The sequence below is a fragment of the Meles meles genome, chromosome 10, assembly GCF_922984935.1.
Source record: "Meles meles chromosome 10, mMelMel3.1 paternal haplotype, whole genome shotgun sequence".
Classification (NCBI taxonomy): domain Eukaryota; kingdom Metazoa; phylum Chordata; class Mammalia; order Carnivora; family Mustelidae; genus Meles; species Meles meles.
Genome location: NC_060075.1, coordinates 80,093,434 through 80,113,851, shown reverse-complemented (window position 1 = coordinate 80,113,851; position 20,418 = coordinate 80,093,434). Strand labels below are relative to the sequence as shown.

The 20,418-nt window shown below is 35.2% G+C and overlaps 1 protein-coding gene across 3 annotated transcripts in view; it reads right to left on the bottom strand.

Moving 5' to 3' along the window:
* SEMA3A (semaphorin 3A) overlaps positions 1 to 10,375 on the bottom strand; it is a 331,236-nt gene extending 320,861 nt beyond the window's left edge. For 2 of the 3 annotated variants that reach the window (XM_046021445.1, XM_046021447.1), the window contains exon 1: positions 10,207 to 10,375. The gene's annotated coding sequence lies outside the window, so the exon portion shown is untranslated. Of the gene's footprint in view, positions 1 to 10,144 lie in introns of all 3 variants that reach the window. The other variant, XM_046021446.1, reaches the window with a different exon arrangement.
* Positions 10,376 to 20,418: the final 10,043 nt, after the last annotated feature.

Sequence of the window (20,418 nt, the reverse complement as noted above, 5' to 3'; positions counted from 1 at the left end):
GGAAACCTTTTAAGGGTTGATTTAAGCAAAGAATTTATGCTAGGTATATAGGTAAATAGATATCTATCACCCCAAGTGTATATGCGAACACTGAAACTCCAATGTCAATACCATGTTAAATATTCCTTGGACACATGTATGACATGATAGTGAAATTATTTCAAGGGAGTGACAGGTGGAAAACAAGATTTTAGGAGAAGAGGTATCTAACAGAAAGATTAGTGTTTTTGAAGTCTACATGGGTACTGAAATTACCACACTTTACGACAAGAAAGGTTTGGAGAGAGAGACATTGAGCTAAAACTAAAATCTTAACAGAAGAGAAGAAGTGACCAGAGGTCGGTAAAAGACTTCTATAAAGAGGAGTAGCAGCTGGTATCTGCTCCTACCATGAGATCACAGAGAGGAGGTTTCAGGGAGGAGGAAGGAGACTGTTTTTGGAAGTGACACTGAAGAGCTAGAGAACGTCACCTCACCTCCAATCTCAGAGATTTAAGTGGTGTGGTAGGGAAATAGCCATCTCTTGGAGGCCGTATGAGAAGCAGGGTCATCAAAGAAGAACCAGGCTTCATTTAGAGAGAAGGGGAAATTACATAAAAGTGTTTGAAGATAAAGGGGCTTTGTTGGTAAGTTTAAGAGGGCGTGGTGAAAAGGTATGAGGAGGCAGAGAGGAATGGTGATGAAGATTAGAGACGGGGGAATCAGGAATGCCCTGAAGTTCTGGGTTCCTTTCAGCTACTGACATAAAATGAGAGAACAGGCATGAGAAATCAAATCCTGATTTTCCCAAGACAGTCCCTTGTGACGATGAGGCTGCCAATGTCAGTGAGTACAGGGGGATGGCTGTGAGGTCTTGTCAGGAAGGGGTGTACAGGGCTTCAGGATAACTATTCGATGCTTAAGCATAGTGCTCTCTGACCCAGCAAAGGATGTGTGAATTTTTCTTGACTTTTGATGGATGTATTTAGGCTGGAACAGGGATTTTCTCCCTTGATGCGCAACAATGGTGGCCTGTAGAGGAGGAACATACACCACATGTGGGCTTCCTTTTGACTTACACGGAAGGCATCCTATGGCCAGTAAGAGGTCAACTTTGAGTGCATTAGTGATCTTTAGATCATTAGTGCCTTTCTGCTGATGGCCTTACTCCTATCACATAGTTGAATCTCTTGCACGTGAAAACCTAAAGGTCTGCAGAGGGGTAGATCAGAATACTTCAGCATTCGGATCTCCTTCTGACTTCTGCTGTTGGAAGACTAAAGATAGGGACATATTATTCCAAATATAAGGGCTTCCATTTTTTATATGTTTGAAATTTCTTTTATCCTGATATAAATGTTCTATTTCATGAAAAGCTTCATAAACTTTAACTGGTCTAATTGTTCATAACCCATGTAAATATTTATTATTAATTTGTTAAATATTTATTTTTCACTATGTTCCAGGCACTGGAACATAGTTAGGCAGCATTAACTACTAATTGATGTGCCTGGCCTTGAGACACTAAAATTGTATATAAACTATAAACTAAATAATACACAAATTCATAATGTAATGTCAGGTGATAGCAGGTGCTATGAAATAAGAGGACCAAAGTGGCTGAGTATTAATTTGCTTGTGATGGTCAGGTAAGTCCTCTCTGAGTTGGTGACATTTTACCTGAAGTCTGAAGGACGAAACCAGGTGGATAAATCAGGAAGCCATATTCAAGAACGAAGGGATAATAAATACAAAGGTCCTGAGGCAAGATTGTCCAGAGATTGTTCCAGAAATATCCATAAAATCAGTGAGTAATGAGTAAGAAAGAAATGATAAGCAGGTGGTGGGGAAGCAAAATATAATATGGTTAGGACTATAAACAAATTTGAACTGATAGGAAAATACACTACAAACATTGATAAAACCTTTGCCACAAACACAGTTCTCTGGTTAACAATAACATACTGGAGAATCAAAATACTGGGTAAAAATGCTGTGGATGATTTAATCAAAACAGTTTATTTACACAATGGAAATTTTACTACTTCATTTATCTCTATACGTAATTGATCAAATGGAACCATCACACTGGGGAAAAAAACTAACACTCGGAATATTGGTTAATTCAATATAACTGTGATTAGAACATACTTGTTAGAATGAAAATATGCATCTTCTTTGATAATGTAGAGAATTTTCTGGCACAGATGAGTTTTTCTACCTATCATTGGGAACATTATATGAGCCAAGTAGGCACCTGCAGATACAAAATATCTGATCCAAGCTGACAGTTCTTTTTTTCAATTCACACCATATAATTTTTCAACAAAAAATCTGTCAAAGGGGTTCCATTAGTGTCAGGTAAAGATTCCTAACTAGCATACTTTTAACTTGTTCTAAAATGATAGTAACAAGTGAATCTTAAATGGGAAACTCCTATTGCAAATAAAATGTAAGTCTTTATCTTATCTATTTATTTTCTTTGATCCTGGTGTTCTCCTGGAAACTCTGAAGGAGTTGTGACTTTGACAAATTTGATGTCTGCCAGTTCCTACAGGGATGTACTAAGAACAAATGCAACATTCTACTTTCTGTTCCACTTGTTTTCATTAAACAATGATTTACTGGGAGTTAACTGAACTGAAACCTACATTGGTCATTTTTTAAAAAATAACATAGCAAATTTATTGGAAAGACTTAAGATTATCATTAATATTTCCAGAGAGGTTCATTCCAAATTTAACCTCATTCTTTCTCATTATTTTCTCAATCCTCTTCCTTTCCTCCTTCCGTTTCTCCTTCTCTTTTTCTCCTGTGAGAAGATGGGATGCTGAGGCCATTTGGGAAAAACATATGAATAAATTAAAAACCAATCAACTGAGGTTTAATTTCATTTACAATGCATAATTCCAATTGTTTTTGATTTGCATTAGTGGATGTACTATATTTCAAATAACTTGAAGACATATGTTGTCCTGAATACTTAAATTATACTACAGTGTGTAAATTTAAATAACTTCATTCTTATGTTTAATTATATGATTTCCATATTTATTTATTTATGCATTTAAAAATACTTATTAACTATATCCAATATATTAAGCAATGTTTTTGGTGCAAAATTAAATTAGGTGTGCAGATAAAATATAACTCCTAGAGTGGGGACGTGATTTTTATTTGCCATTATATCTTTCATGAATAGAAAAAAGCCTGGTTGAGAATAGCATTTAAATATAATATATGGAATGAAAAAAATATATATATAGTATTATTATATTATATTATATCATATTATATATATATTTTAGGTTTTATTTATTTGAGAGAGAGACAGTGAGAGAGAGCATGAGAGAGGAGAAGGTCAGAGGGAGAAACAGACTCCTGTAGAGCTGGGAGCCAGATACGGGACTCCATCCAGGTACTCTGGGATCATGACCTGAGCCAAAGGCAGTCTCCCAACCAACTGAGACACCCAGAATGAATATATATTTTATGTGGATGTATGTATTTGAATGACTATATATATATTTGAGAAGATGAATGAATGTGTTCTCATCTCCTTCTTTTATGTTACTGAGAATCAAACAACTAAATTAATATCTAGAGGACAGTGCAATGGATATGATGATGGTCCCAAGTACTCAATTCTTAGGACACTTGGAGGTAAGAATCCAAATCAGACTACAGGGGTGTTCCAGCCTGGAACAGAGGATTAAAGATACATAGTCAAGATTTAGAGTATATACATCTGGGGCTGAATCTCTTTAGGCACCCTGAATGCCTAAAGAATCTCTTTAGGCACTCAGGGATCAAACATGCACTTTTCAAGGTCCTGGAAAAAAATTTAGGTTGTAAAAAATTAAATGGTTTCTAGAATATGAAAAAAAGATGCAAATCAGATATTAAGGGATATGAAACTAAATGCCTGTTAAACTTAACCTCTCAATCTTACTAATAAATTGAAACTTCTTATAATTAAGAATTTTTACTCTTAATTACTCTTAATTACTCTGCAATTATCCCTCAAGATGCATAGTAATTATTGAAAAAATCCTAGAAGATAATAATGGAAGGGAAAATTTATAAAGTCCTTTCAAATTTTTAATATAAACAAAAATGTTTAATGTAGGGCAAATATTTAATATATTTGACATGCTATGGGTCAAGGCCACAATTAAAATAATGAGACCTAGGGTTTCAAAAGACCGAAGATAGGCTTGTATCTCTCGGTCTTAGACTGCTTCTGGTAGAGGCTGAAAGTAAATATAATTTAATTAAAATATTTGCATGTTTCTATGTTGTAAGCAAGCAATTTCTAAACCCTAAACTGTCATTGATTGTCCCAAATTTAGAATTAAGACATGAAGCTAAAAACATTATTTTTACGTTTCAGTGAGATTAGAAGGTATATACAAATAGAAAATTAATGCAGATGTCCTTACTTATAGGACCCTTTAGGACAATCGTTGCCTTAAATAAACTTCTAGTGTCTTTTTTAACAGACTTTAAATCAGCCTGGACAAATTTCTTAGGACAGTTTTAGGTCACTAAGAGGTCATGAAGAGAAGTCCAATGGTAAAGAATAATTCTAAAGGTTTTTGAAAGTTACATTTTTAAGAATTACAATAAAAATTATAATTATAAAAATTGAAAACAATTTTCCCCTTCAAAGGTAAACAAAATTTTTGAACTATTACAGAACTAATCAACTATAGCTTAAATGCTTGAATGCACACACATGTTAACAGTGCTACCTTGTAAATTTTCATTTATGTATATATCTCATGATAGGTATACATTATTTACATTCATATGCAAGTTATAAAATATCTCCTATTATGTATAACATATACACAACACACAGGCATATGCATGCATGTATTTCCCACACATACAAACACATAGCACACATATACACACCTTGAAGAATCCTTAACTGATTTGTCCATACTTTGTTACATTTTAATTAGACTTTAAGCTTGAATCACTCAAAAGCTTAGTGCTAACAAAATTTTTAGAATGCCTATTTCCTTCTGAATATATGTGATCACCTATTCTAAATATGTAGAATTTCTTATCCTGAATATCTATGATTTGTTAGAAGACTCAGAATCTACTATTTCTTAATCATAGTTATAAGCATTATTGGTACAAACATTTTTTGCAGCTTCCTGATGTTTGCAACTTCTCTTATTCTAAAGTTATTTGCAATGTAGATTTAGCATTTTTCTTTTTGAAACATTGTGAATAAAATATCAGATCTTTTTAACCACAGTGGCTACTTGACTCTAATTAAATCATATACTTTTATTTATCATTTTTTGAGACTATCATCTGTGATATACTTTTAAACAGTTTTTTTTTCTGAAATTCTATTGCCCTCAAAATCAAAAGAATCCAATTTTGAGAGTAAAACAGTAGTATTTATAGGAATAATGAAACTATAAGTCTATAAGTCTCAAGCTATTTATTGTGCAATTCATAGTTATTTGAGAATAAATCAAATTAATTCTTTATTGTTCTTTTCTGTTGTCTCAAACATTTTAACAATAGGCTTTCATCCTTAAATTACCTGTTAGTGAACTGTTTTTCTCCTTTCCTCTTAAGTTGAATGTCACCATATTCTTTTTCATACTTAATAGGTAAAACTGTGCTTGTTGAGTAGGATTTTGGTAGAAAGGTCTAGCAGGTATGCAATGTTCACAGATAAATGCGTATGAGTGAAGAGAGATCTTTTTAAAAAAATATAACTTCCAAACTTTCTACCCTTCAAGAGTGAGTCCCATGGCTTCTAAGTTCTTTCTAGACCTGGCCCATGTCCTAAGATATTTTGAGTCTTCTGCCTATAAAAACCCCTCGGGCTTCACTCAGTGAATATATTGAGTTTTGTAATTAGATCAAGAGGAAAAATTCTAATTAAGACAGAGATTGACATAAATCTGTGGCTTAATTTCTTGGAAACATTAAGGAAATAAACATTACAAACATATATTAGGTGTCTTGTAAACTGTATATTACAAGGCACTATTTTTTCCCCAATGAGTATTCAATATTATATACGTGAAACAGATATCTATATTATACTAATCTTGGTAATATCAACAAGTCAAATAATTATAAGCAGCGTCAGGATTACTAGCTCCATTAGAAAAACAACAATTATCCAAAAATGTCAAGCATTTGGCATGTTAGTATATTCAATAAGTAGCAGGCCTTAGTCATGTAACTCCAAATTCTATGTACTTTCAAGCTTGTCTCTTCTAAGACAAATGGGTAATACTGCAATATTGTCTAAATCTTTACATCCCTGCCCGACTGTGTCCTTCCATATCAGGAAAATTATACTCCCCATGCCTTTGACTTAAGAGTGAGCAATGTAAGTTGCTTTGGAAAATAAAGTGTGAATGAAAGTGACATGGTCTTCTTCTGACCAGAAGCTGTAAGGGGCCACAACAGGGTTTGGTCATCACCTTTCCTCCTGGGGATATATGCTAGTTCTTGAGTCTGGGTACAAAATAATGCAGAACTAAAACTATCACACAAAATAATTATCATGTGAGTGATAGCAAAAAATCTTTATTCTTATTGTAGAGCCATTAATTACCTGAGTGTAAATTTAGCCTATGTTAATTGATATGAAATTTGGTGCTCAGAAGTAAAGTATTACAGTGACAGTAAATTATGTATCAGCCCTGAGGTCAAGCAGTAGGTAGTAAGCAATTTTTTACTAGAGGTTGGAAAGATGGCAACCCACATAACACCATGGAGAAACTTTTGGTAAAACCGTAAAATCTATTGCTTTGGAAGCAAATGATGCTCTAAATGAGCTGTGGCTTCAAGTTATGCTTACACCTTAGTTGGTACTGACCAGTTTGTAAACAGAATCAATAGGAACAGAGAGAATCTGGAATTTTCAGATCTTGCCGCATTGAAAGATGAAACTCTTTCTTTTCTCCATTAAGTAGAAAAGAAAACTGTGGAAAGCTTTGAGTTACAAAAGCTAATTGTAACTCAGCATCTTAGCAAAGAGCAAATCCAGAGTCTCTGTACTGATTAAGGTAGCAGCCAGTACATACTTTGATTCATGAAATCTCCCAGAGAAAACAGAATGAAAAAGTGTACAAGTCTTTTAGAAGCCAAATAAATTTAAGGTAACAGAGTTTAGAGAAAAAAATCATAGATGAGGCTATTGGTGCATGGTTGTAAATAAAACAAGATACTATATATATAAAAAGCCTACTATGCTTTAAGAAAGTTGTGCTGCCAAATGAGTTCTTAGACTGGAATAAAAGAGAATGTGAGTGTTAAAGATTTAAAGTAAACATTAGGATTCCCAAATTCCTACTGGCAGCAAAATCAGGCTAAGAAAGCTGCGTAGCCTGCAGGGGGAACGGGGCCGGGGGTTGCGGGGGGTGCATATTCTACAATCCCTTCTTCAGTTAATGCCAGGGACGAAGAATAATGTAAAAGATCTGTCAAAGGATAGAGCTAAGAATGACAAAGAATAACAGGCTAGGCAATTATTGGAAGACTTTAGAACTGGGGAGCAATCAGGGAACATTTCCCAGAACCAGGAAAGGATCATGCCCACTACCATTTCAGATTTGCTATGATCTACGTGGTGACTGCTTTGTATTTCACTTCTTCCTGATTGAAAGTATCTTGCTCGGGGTGCCTAGGTGGCTCAGTGGGTTAAAGCCTCTGCCTTCAGCTCAGGTCACGATCCCAGGACCCTGGGATCGAGCCCCCACATCAGGCTCTCTGCTCAGTGGGGAGCCTCCTTCCTCCTCTCTCTGCCTGTTTCTCCACCTACTTGTGATCTCTGTCTGTCAAACGAGTAAATAAAATCTTAAAGTATCTTGCTCTTCCACCATAGTGTATTAGAACTGTGGGGTGGGGGGAGGTTGGGCAGCAGGATAAAGTAGAGAAATGGTTGTTTTTTTTGTTGTTGTTTTTTTTTTTTTTTTTAAGTTCCTAGTTCTTCAGATTCATATCTTCATCTGGTTCTAGATTTTGAGTCTGACACTGTGATGAGATGAGATTTTATGAGAGGGAAGTGAATATCTGCGACCAGAATCGGGTAGATTGGATTGTTGTTAAGATGAGTGTTGCTGCTCCCTGTTGGGCCCGTCCCTGCAGGAGGATTAGTCTTCCAGCAACATTGACTTTTCACATTGTCATATGACTTGCTTTGGGCAATGACATGTGACTGCAAATAAATGTGCCGCATCTGAGCAGAAGCTTCCATATCCAGCTCATCGTTCTTCCCTTGCTCTTTTCCTTCTGCTCTGAGATTAGTAAGTCTCAGATAGATGTGCTTCCTCATTTTAGAATGATGGAGCAGAGCCTTAACTGTCCCATGATGGACATACAACATGTGCAATGTATAAACTTTATTATTATAAAGACGCCGCGATGTTGAGACCATCTGTTACCATAGCACAACTTAGTGTAGCCTCACTGACTGAACAATACAATCAAAAGTGCACAGAAGCCAGAGGTGCAGAGAAAACAGCATGTCAGAGACGATAGTCGATTTTGCTCAGCCAAGCAATGACTGCTATAGAAAGGACTCATTTTATGCCCGGTCTGTCTTACTAAAGCAGGAGGAATTCTAGGGAAATGGCACGCGAGATTTCATCAGAAAGCCATTTTTCTGACAAAAATTTGGTTTTGTCTGGTTATAAAAAGAACAATGCAACACTAGTGGAAAGTAGTTTGATTCGTTTCAATCTCATAAAAAGTCTTTCACAGTACTGTAGAAATATGAGGAATAAGTAAATAGCTTACTGAAAAGATTATTATCTGAAGAAGTTCTCTGTGGTGAATAATTTTCTACTAACTGCTAGCTGGGAGGATTGGGTCAGTAAGCCGTTGATTTCCAAATGGGTAATTAATCTTATCAAAATAATACTGTAAAAGATTCTAAAGCATCACATCAAGTTGAAATTTAAAGAAACATAATGTAATTGGTAAATTTGTCAGCTTAGTGCACAGGTAGAATATGCAAATGTAAACCTTTAGGCTGGAGAGGACATGAACTATTCTCTTCTGATATTTTTGTGCTGTTTTTTACATTTGAGGACCCTGGTTTTATTGACATAGAGACACAAGCCCCATGGAGAAAAGACCCCAAGATATCAAAGTCTCTACACTCTATTCTTTGACGACTGGCACAAAGATAATACATACAGAGTTTGAATTCTGTTTTTTGAAATATCAGCTATATTGTCTAAATTCTCTCTGTTACAACCAGTCTTGTAGTAGTTGATTGCCTTCCTAAACAACTGTGTAAGCAATCTCTAGCCAGCAAAGATTCTCTCTATTTTGTTTTTAATGTGATACAATAATGCAAAAAACAACCATACAATACTGATAAAAAACAATCAGTTACATATTTTTGTTATAAATAACTAAACTTAGCAAATGTTTCAGGTTTATGGTTAAGAATTCCTTCAAAAATTTACAAAAACTAATTTTTTGAATTACATTCAAATACCTTATTCTGATACTAAATCTTGATATAAAATCTGATACTAAATCTTGATATAAAATCTTTATATGTTTTGATGCTATTACTTTTCATTGTAAATTTACCCAATTTAAATAGATATATTAAAATTAATATATGCATCAGTTAAAATTATAGAAATTACTTGCTTTCAGTATTTTCATGGTACTAATTTTTTCTTATTTTACTTTTTAAAGTTTGAGTCCATTTCTTCAAACTTCATTTTCTTGTGCCTTTTGTTATTTATTTTAAAAAGTGTTCCCTGTTTTCAAACCAAACATGCTTTTTACCATTTTCTCATATTTTTCTTTCATTGTCATTTGGGAGAAATTGAGATAGAATTGTTTTAGTTAGAAAGACCACTGCCTTAAGTTTTATGTACCATTTTTAACTTTCAGTATCATCGTAAGCACACTAAAAGCAAAATAGGCACCGATATGCAGACTATTTGGAGGCAAATCCGCTAATATTTTCAAATAATAATAATGTAAAATCCTGGGGCTGAGAAAAGGACCTATTTCACAACATACAGAACACAGGTGCACAAACAAAAAAATCTACTGACTCACATACCAAAAACCCCTTTGCTTTTGCAGCACAGAGAGGACACTACTGCTGTACATATCACTCATTAAAATAAAAAAGGTGTTCTACCTCTGCATATGAAAAGTCCACTACTTGAAAACCTTGAGAAACAGAGAGAGAGCATGAATTACCATCTCCGAGCTCCTGTGAGTCTTCTTTCCTAGGACTTGATGATTTTTTATAAAGCAGATTTTTAATCTTCCCAAATCACATTCTCTTACTTTCTTTTAAAACTATAATCCAAGAGAAGAAAATTTTTCCAAAACTGCTAGTGGTCAAATAAAAGAAGAGACAAGGAGAGCGGAGGGGTGCCCGCCATCAAGCTGATTAAACTCTGCAGGATCTGCAGTTTGTCAAAAACCTTTTTGCTGCCTCACATTTTCTAAAAATGGAAAAGGTGAAGCTTTCACAAGTAGCAGGCTCCAAATAAACCAGTACGCCCAGCACAAAGCTCATGATACCAGCAAAAAAATAAAAAATTAAAAAAAAATTCACACATTAGGAAGTTCTATTAGCGGGTACCCATCATCCTAATAGGACACCTCTCCGTATTAATGTGAGATTCAGCTTTTGGACCCTAAAAAACTCTTTCCATCCCTCAGGCTACATTTGTCCCAAAGAAGCATTAGTTGCATGTAGCCTTGAGGGACTTTTATACAAAACTTGTGGAAATAATGTATAGATTCTTTCCTTGGAGGGGAAAAAAGACAAAAGAAAACTGGGTCACTGAAGGTAACCATGAAAACAGTAAAGCTAAGAATGCACTTTTACTTCTTCTTCCATTGCACTTAATTTCCTACGTTTTATTCTGATTTTCGAGAGACAAGTGTACTGTGTATAGAAAATTAAATACAAGCTATTTGATACTTACCCATGATATTATGTATTCAGTGTCAAATCATCCTTTCTAGGTGTTAAAATAGGCTGGTAATTTTTTTGGCATAGGGTCGCTCTTTTAGTTTTAATTTCTATTTTGACACAACTGCTCTTTCCCTAAATATCACTATTCTTTCAGCTTAAGAATATTAATAACAAATATAATCATAATTTTATAGGCATTACTCTTCATTTTTCATGGCATATGCTTTACCTATTCTAAAATTCGCAGTACATTTCACATTCATTATACTTGACTACTCCTTGTCTCAACGTATTTCATCAGTTACTATGGTCGCTGAGTTGACAATAAATTATTTAACTGAAATAACTGTTCTCTGGTGGACAGCATTTCTTAGGACAAACTCTATGAAAATTCAACTACTTCAGGAAGTCCTGAAACTGCAAAACTGCCTTAAAAATGTCTGCTTTCTAAATAAGCTTTGAAATAAATATCATTTGAAAAGATATATTTGTTTCCTAAAAAACAATTGGTCTAGAGTTATTGGGAACATTTTTATACAGTATAAGAAACAAAGTATGAATGATAAAATAAGCAAAACAAATTGTTCATCAAATGGCTTTTAGGTCAGATCTGAGTCTTTTCCTCATCCATTAAAATGAAAGATACAGAGTTCTTAGGTATATAGTATAAAATCGGTATGTTTTTATATAGTAGCATTTAAAACAGAAATATGGCTTTTCCACATTCAGTCCCATGCTTTCTTTAGCTATTAAATGTTAATACCAAATTGATAGTCACCAGCTAATTGTTAATAAATATGATGTCATCACAATTTTGAAATGTAGTTTAAAGAAAGAAATCATTAAAAGCTCTATCGCTACCATTTAGTATGTAAATAAATGAGTTCTTTTTGTGCCCAATAACATACACAATAAAACAAATGGGTCAGTGGCATTAAATGACTTTCAGGTACCACTGCATTGCTCAATAACATTTTTTATATAGTCACCTTTATCACACCTGTATGTGAATTGTGTGTTATAATTCTATACCACCACCCAGATATCAACTATACCAACTTGCTTGAGATCTAACCACTTAGAGATCATCACTATACTCGTAGATATGGTCTTGGGAATGTGCTGTTAATGATACTTATGTAAATGAGCATCAACAATGTACATACTCACCAGATAATGCAAATAAACAAGGCTGAATAAAACATTAACCCTCATTTCAAGGGATTTTGAGTTTCCTTATCTACCACATAGATGCTGATTACTATAGCAATTCAATAGGCATCAGCCACTAAGCCCAGAGTTCAAGATAGCAGTAACTGCTGTTACTAGGCATTTATTATAACTCAAAGCCTGATTAAAGCATTTTATGCACTACCAATTCTGACAACATTTCAGGGAGTTAGGTTTTTTTTTTTTAAAGATTTTATTTATTTATTTGACAGACAGAGATCACAAGTAGGCAGAGAGGCAGGCAGAGAGAGAGGAAGGGAAGCAGGCTCCCTGCTGAGCAGAGAGCCCGATGTGGGGCTCCATCCCAGGACCCTGGGATCATGACCTGAGCCGAAGGCAGAGGCTTTAAACCACTGAGCCACCCAGGTGCTCCTCAGGGAGTTAGGTATTTTTAATTCACTTTATATGAATGCTGAGGGAGAGTAAACTTCATGAACATGGATATTCAGTGACAGATTGAGTTGAAAAGATTACTGATCCTGATACTAAGACATAGTTCTTAGGCTCTGGTGGCCTTTTAGTAGGGTTTTTTGACTAGGGACATGTAGTGGGAAAAGGGGAGCTGGAAGGACAGACAGGCAGTGCTTAGCTTACTCACTCCAAGCCCTGATGAAGTGCTTGGCAAGTTTTGTAAAAAAAAAAAAAAAAATACAAATGTAATTGTTTCTTCTGAGGTACAGTAATTAGAAGGGCAACGGGTTGGAAGTGGGCAGCAAATAAAGAAGCAGATGATATCAAAGACACTGATGTAAACATTTCCTTATTCATGAAAAAAAAAAAAAAAAAAGATTCCTAAGAATCCCAAAGTTTCTTACCCAGGCTAAACAGAACACCAAGAATACGGTGTAAAATGCAAGTTATCAATGAACTTGGATTAGGAAAAAAAATATTTTACTAACTTTCAGCTGGATGTAAATAACAAACCACAGTGATATAGTAATACCTATAACTATATCACAAAAGAAATTAGATATTTTCATATCACAATATGTTTCTATACTGATCATTTCTTTCATCTATACTGATCATTTCTTTCAAGTTATGATATTACAAGGTCTTCCACTAGATCCTCTTATTAATGCTTTAATTTTAAAAAGCATGCATTACTAAATCACAAATTTGTTCTTTTCATTATTCTTTTAATTTTAATAAAATTGTTTTTCCTTGAAATACTACATATATACATTTTTTAAAGATTTTATGTATTTATTTGACAGACAGAGATCACAAGTAGGAAGAGAGGCAGGCAGAGAGAGGCGGGGAAGCAGGCTCCCCACTGAGCAGAGAGGCAAGGAGGCAGGGACCCTGAGACCATGACCTGAGCTGAAGGCAGAGGCTTAACCCACTGAGTCACACAGATGCCCCTTAATACTGTATATTTTCTTGTTTGCATTTAAAAATATCAATCTAAGAAGCAGTTCATAGACTTAAAAGTCTGTTGGAGTCTTTGAACTGCTTCTTAAAAGACGTGAAGGTAGTAAAGTAAAGCTCCCTAGTAGGTCACCCGAAATCAAGAGCCCCGTTAGCAGCAAGGACTTCAGCTGAACCACTTCCCTGCTGCCATGGTTGATGCCATGCTTGCCACTATTCTCCTTCTTGTTTCCTGGGCCTGCACTTTCACAATTATGGAATCACCTATGCCCAGATTCCATGTCAAGAGCACTTGATAATGAGTATTTTACCCTAATGATACTTAACAGGGGATATATATTTTAGTCTCCTTGCTCCCATAAGAAAATGATTTGTTGGCTTTGGGTGTTGTAATGTATTACCATTTGTGTCCCCTATCTATAGATTTTGTACTTACTTTGTCTGTATACAGTAAAAACGATGTGTTCCTTTTAGTACACTAAAAAGGTTGCTAAGTTTTAGCAGGAATATCTCCCAAGCAGAATTTGTCTATTTGTTTTTGTTTTAGATTTATGTATTTATTTTAGAGAGACCGATAGAGAGTGGGTGGGCAGAGGAAGAAGGAGGGAGAAAGCCAAGAAGACCCTGCACTGATGATGAAGCCCTCAGCGGGGCTGGATCTCACAACCCTGAGATCACGACCTAACCAGCTGTGCCACCCAGATGCCCTAACCTAAGCAGAATTCCCTTCTTTTTCTTTCTTACTTTTTTTAAAAAAGGATTTTATTTATTTATTTGAGGGACAGCATACAAGCAGGGGGTAGGAGCAGAGAGAGGGAGAAGCAGGCTTCCAGCTGTGTAGGGAGCTCCTCATGAGGCTCAATCCCAGCACTCTAGGATCATGATCTGAGCCAAAGGCAGACGCTTAACTGCCTGATCCACACAGGTGCCCTGTGAGAATTTCTAAAAGTATATTAAATGAATGAAAAATGTTACTTCATATTGCTAGCAAAACTGTAAATTTCATATTGTTACTATCAACTACTTATATTATTAAATGCATGTGCTTGGTCATATAGAATATTTATAAAAGTTTAAAGGGGAATACAGATTGTTTTGCAAAAATGAACAGTACAGAAATCTTTATTAATTTTCTACATGAGAGGGAAGGCTATTATACAATTTAGAAGTACATTAGTTATGGTCATAGTTACTGTATTATATTCCTTTATATATAATATATGCAATATATATTATATATTTATGATATATTTACTTATAAATTAAATAAATATCTATATTGAATGTCTATATTTAATTTTCTATATCATATAATGTTTTGACATCTCTGGGGGGCTTTACAGACCTGGGGAGAGACTGAGCTTCCCAGGGAAGCTTATTCTTGGGGCTAGTACAGAATTTATCGGGAATATATTTTGCACATGCAATAACTGTGGATCCAAGTCTCTATCTTCACTTACATTCTTATCTAATTCACAGATAAAGCCCATATTTCCTGTGCTCTGAATGAACCCAGGGTCAGGTACCAGACCACTAGAGCCTAGCCCTGTAGCACAAAGCCTGCTGGGGTTGTACAAACTAGCCAATCCTAAACTGTGTCTCTGCCTTACACTGTTTATCCTGAAGAAATCCCATTAAAGGCCTTATCCTAAGGTTCTCTCCTTGCTCCTGCTTCTACCTCCTGACCCAAACCTGGTGTTCCTTAGATGGCATTGCGTGGTGTGCTGTGCCTCTCATTCTAGGAGAACTGAAACATTAATTTTTTCATTAAATGAAATGAAACTCACCTTTCCTTTTGTCACCCAGTTACCTGTATAAAATAAGACCTGGGCATAGAGGATTTATAGTTCACTGTAAAAAGATAAACCATGTACGTTATTTAACTGTGTTATGCAGGGTAAACTATTGTAATTTTGTAAGAGAGTAGAGATTTGAAATCATATGAACTTTTACAATTTGCGTGCTGTGCTCCCCAGTGTAGGTTATTTAATCTTTCTGTGCCTCCATTTTCCTTCTGCAAAAAGACCATGATTATAATTGTCATTCAGGATTACTGTGAAGATTAAATGATAAGATATACAGAAAGGTCAGTACCACAGGTCTACTAAATACACAATGGCCATTAACCCTGGTGAAGTACCTAATGTTAGTCAAATACGTATTTAGCTGAATTTTATTTTTCATTGTGGACTTTAGGAATGGGGGCTTTTATTTGATAATAACAATTTGATTGCAATTACATTTTCTTACATTTTAGTCCACCTAGATAAAACCAAGAGGTTTGGATGCAATGTATGGAGGAGAACACATAGTTTACGAGGCCCAGTCTAATTTGATCATTCCAATCTCAGCTCATCTTTACTTTTATATTTCGGCAAAATAGGGTTACATGCTTAATTTTACAAGTATTTATTAATTATTAAAAGTACTCTTTCTTATATGTTTTTCCTAAGTTTTTTTCCCCCTAAGTTACATTTACATGTTTTCTGACACAAGATGGGGGATAGTGATCTGTAAAATTACAATGTGGGGGCACTACTTTATAGGAGTGCTTTGGACCTTAAGTAAAGCACCATCTTTCTCCACTGTACAGCAATAACGACAGGACAATAACTTTTAAGACACATTATCTGGGATCAGACCGGGTTCAAATCATCACTCTGTAAATAATTAGTTGTGCGACTAAACTTTAGTTTAGTCCTATGTAGAATGTGGACAGTAAAAGTCTCTACTTCATCGTGGTGTGGCAAGAAGTGAGTCAATACTTGCAGAACAAATACTTCTCAAAAGTATTATCTCATGTCATCATCATTTTAATTGTATTCAAGGAAAACATGCATAATTTAAGAAAGATACAAAACAAAGTCTTTGAGGATTTAAAGCAATGAGAAATCATGTGCTCGCTTTGGCAGCACATATACTAAAGCAATGAGAAATCACATCCATCACCTTTAAAATCACTAGGGGCTTCCTGAAGGAGACTGCATTTGAGAAGAGGGGCTCCGTTCCTAACAGGCAGGGAGCACAGCAGTTATGAACATGGCTGACAGAGTCACACCACCTAGACTGGAAACTTGACTCCATCATTTCACTTGCTGGGCAACCTTTGGCAAATGATGACAACTCTAGCCTGTCCCCTAACTTGTAAAGTGAAGGAAATAATAATACACTGCTTGTCAGCCTGTAGTAAAGATTAAACAAATCTTTAAATGAATGTCATCAATTATTGAATGTAATTAAATACATAACAAGTGCTTAACAAGTAACAACAAGGGTAGGATTCTTTTTTTAAAAGATCTCTGAAAACTAGCTACCAATAGATTGGCATTAACTAATGGTGCCTTTTTCTCTATACTGTAATGTTTATGCCAATCAAAGATATCAAATGCTCATGAGAGCTTGAGTCCTTCCTCTGGGAAGATAAAATTCACTGCAGTCCAGCTAAAGTTTACGAATATTCCTTTTAGCAAGGCTTTTAATCTACAGGTTCTTTTGGTATTAGTCATTACATAATCAAGCATGCCAAGTACCACAGACCACCTTCAGCTAAAGCAGAATATAAGTACTATTCACTTCTTAAAAAGAAAACATTTCTCTGATGAGAAGAAATCATGTCATTTCCTGAGTGGAAGTTCACAAGGGGGTACTTGTAGCATGCAATGTGTAAAAAAGAGTAAATTTGGAGAGAAAAGTGGAAAGAGCCCCACAGAAATAGTATAAATGAAAAATACTTCCATGCTTCTATGTAAACATGACTGTTTCTTACAATGAACTATAGTTCTTTAAAAAATGGAGAGCTTATTCTCTGATTATATTCTGTCATAAATCATATGGACAGATGTGTGCCTTAGTCACGCATCATGGTTGATTACCGTCATTCAGGGTTTATACAACACAGACTAAGGATTTTACTTTTTAATTCAACATTTAATTTCTTTGGTATTATAACAGACAAAAAGTAATATCCTATGAATTTTTCTTTGTTATAACACAACATCTGCACAATAAAAATATTTCTGTCAAGTATTTTTATTTTAAATATGACTTTAAAATCACATGTCTGTTTTTTCTCTTCAAGAGAGTAGTGCATTTCAGCTTTTAAGTGTGACTCAAAATACATTTTAAAAAAGTTTTTAATTGTATATTACCTTTCCTAGCTCTTTTGAAAAATGATAAATCAGCACAACATCAAAATGTGTAAAGAAATAAAAATGATTTGGAGAACTAGTATTTACCAGCATAACCGTGGAACCCACTTACATTCCTGGCTCCATGAGTCAAGGATTTCTTTAATTAGAGGGTGTATGAAGACTTTTTCAAATATCATTGAGGCACAGCAGCCGGACTTAGGTGGGTGGGATAAATCCACAGGGTGGTTTCTTACAAAAGCAAAATCTATAGGATGATAGTAATCTACTGGGGTTTCCAATCAACTTTGTTCATTAGTGCTAGTCAGAGCTGGTACAGGGAAGATTAACATGGCATTACTCAACAGTTCTTAGATAGAGTTGAGATTTGACATTGGTCATGGATATAAAGTTAATGCTGAATTGGCTTCGGAATTCAAACCCTTATAGTTATCTGCCAGGTCCAATGAATGAACAAAAACAAGATTGTCATAGAGTGAAAAGAAAAGAACATATGGTTGAAACAAAGCAAATGTTGTTTTTGGCTGATAGATAAATAGCAAAATAATGATTATTTATACACTGGCAATCATACTTTACCAAATAAGAATTCTAGATAACAAAATACATCATTTAAAAAAATATCTAATGGGAAATTTTAAAAATTATTCCTGAACTTTTTACTCCTTTCTTCTTCTCTCTTCTTCTTCCTTCCCATTCTCCTTCGCCTCCTCCTCCTCCTCTTCCTCCTTCTCCTCCTCCTCCTCCTTCTTCTTCTTCCTCTTCCTCTTCTTCATCTTCTTTCTCTTCCTCTTCTTCTTCATTTTTTTTTAAGATTTTATTTTTAAGTACTCTCTACACCCAGTGTGGGACTCAAACTCACAATCCTGAGATTGAGAGTCGCATGTTCTACCAGTTAAGCCAGCCAGGAGCTGCCCAAACTTCTTTTTTCAAAAAAGAGTGAAATTTATCAGAAAGTGTATGGTCTTGAAATCATTATCTATGCTTATGAAAAATAAAGTACATATCAAATATGTCTAGCTAAATAGACTGCAATATTGGTGAAAATGGTAAAAATATTCACTGACTACATATATCCCTGACTACATTATAATTATCCATGGCAAAGGTAATGTCAAAAATAACGTTCTTTCTACACTCAATACACATTTATTGCTTGATAAAATGTATAAGGCATGTACTCAGTATTGAAGCAATGACTAAAATTAAGCAGATGTAATCAACCTCTTCCTTCAAAGAACTTAAATTTGAGTGGAAAGAAAAAAAGGCATTCACTGCATAATAAAGAGTATGAAAAGGAATAGTATAAGTAATTTAATAAATGATTCATATGCAATTTATATATATATATATTAAAGATTTTATTCATTTATTTAACAGACAGAGATCACAAGTAGGCAGAGAGGCAGGCAGAGAGAGAGGGGGAAGCAGCCTCCCCACTGAGCAGAGAGCCCGATGCGGAGCTCGATCCCAGGACCCTGAGATCATGACCTGAACTGAAGGCAAAGGCTTACCCCACTGAGCCACCAAGGCACCCCGCAATTTATATTTTTTTATAATAAGTCTATAGACTATAACTAAGGAGAATGTGTATGTATATACATTTATATACACACATATATATAAATACCACTTCTAGACTTTGGAGTTGAGATCATAGACAAGCAAAGTTTTTTTTTTTTTTAAAGATTTATTTACTTATTTGAGAGAGAGAGAGAGGGAGAATGTGCACACGTGAGCAGGGGGAGGAGCTGAGGGAAAGGGAGAGAGTATCTTCAACATACTCCTTGCTAGGCACAGAGCCCACATAGGGGCTCAATCCCACTACTCCAAGATCATGACCTGGGTCAAACCAAGAGTCTGAATCTCAAAGGACTGAGCCATCCTCAGCGACTCACAAAATATTTGCCTTTATATTCTAAGGAATATTCTTATATTCTAAGGAAATGTGATATATTCTATTCTTATATTCTATATAAGATTATATACTCTTATACATTCTTATATTCTATATAAGAATATATACTCATACATTCTTATATTCTAAGGAAATGTGATAGATAATAAATGAAGTAGTAAATTATAATATGATATTTAAAAAAAACCTCACAAGCGGGGCGCCTGGGTGGCTCAGTGGATTAAGCCGCTGCCTTCGGCTCGGGTCATGATCTCAGGGTCCTGGGATCGAGCCCCGCATTGGGCTCTCTGCTCCGCAGGGAGCCTGCTTCCTCCTCTCTCTCTGCCTGCCTCTCTGCCTACTTGTGATCTCTCTCTCCGTCAAATAAATAAATAAAATCTTTAAAAAAATAAAAAAAAAAATTAAAAAAAAAATAAAAAAAACCTCACAAGCTATCAAAGTAGGTCAAAGGAGAGAAAGAGTGGCAAGAGGTGCTGTTTTAGAATGTAAGGCCATGGAGAACCTCTCTAATAAAGACATTTGCAAAGATCTGAATTAAGGCAGAAAGTGAGCCATGAAATGTGTGTGAGAAGAGTCTGAGGCAGCAGAAGCTCCAAGTATACAGGTGGAAGGATTTCAGGAGCAGTAAGAAGGCATGTGTAGCTCTCATGGCCTGAATGAGGGGCATGGTAAGAGGTGAAATCACAGGTAGAAGAGAAACAGTTCAAGGAACCTTGTGAGTTCCAAAGGACTCCACAGACCACGGGGAGCCTTGTAACTAACTGGAAAGTATGGAATTGGGGATGTGGCCGAGAGTATTCTAAAAGGGCCCTCTG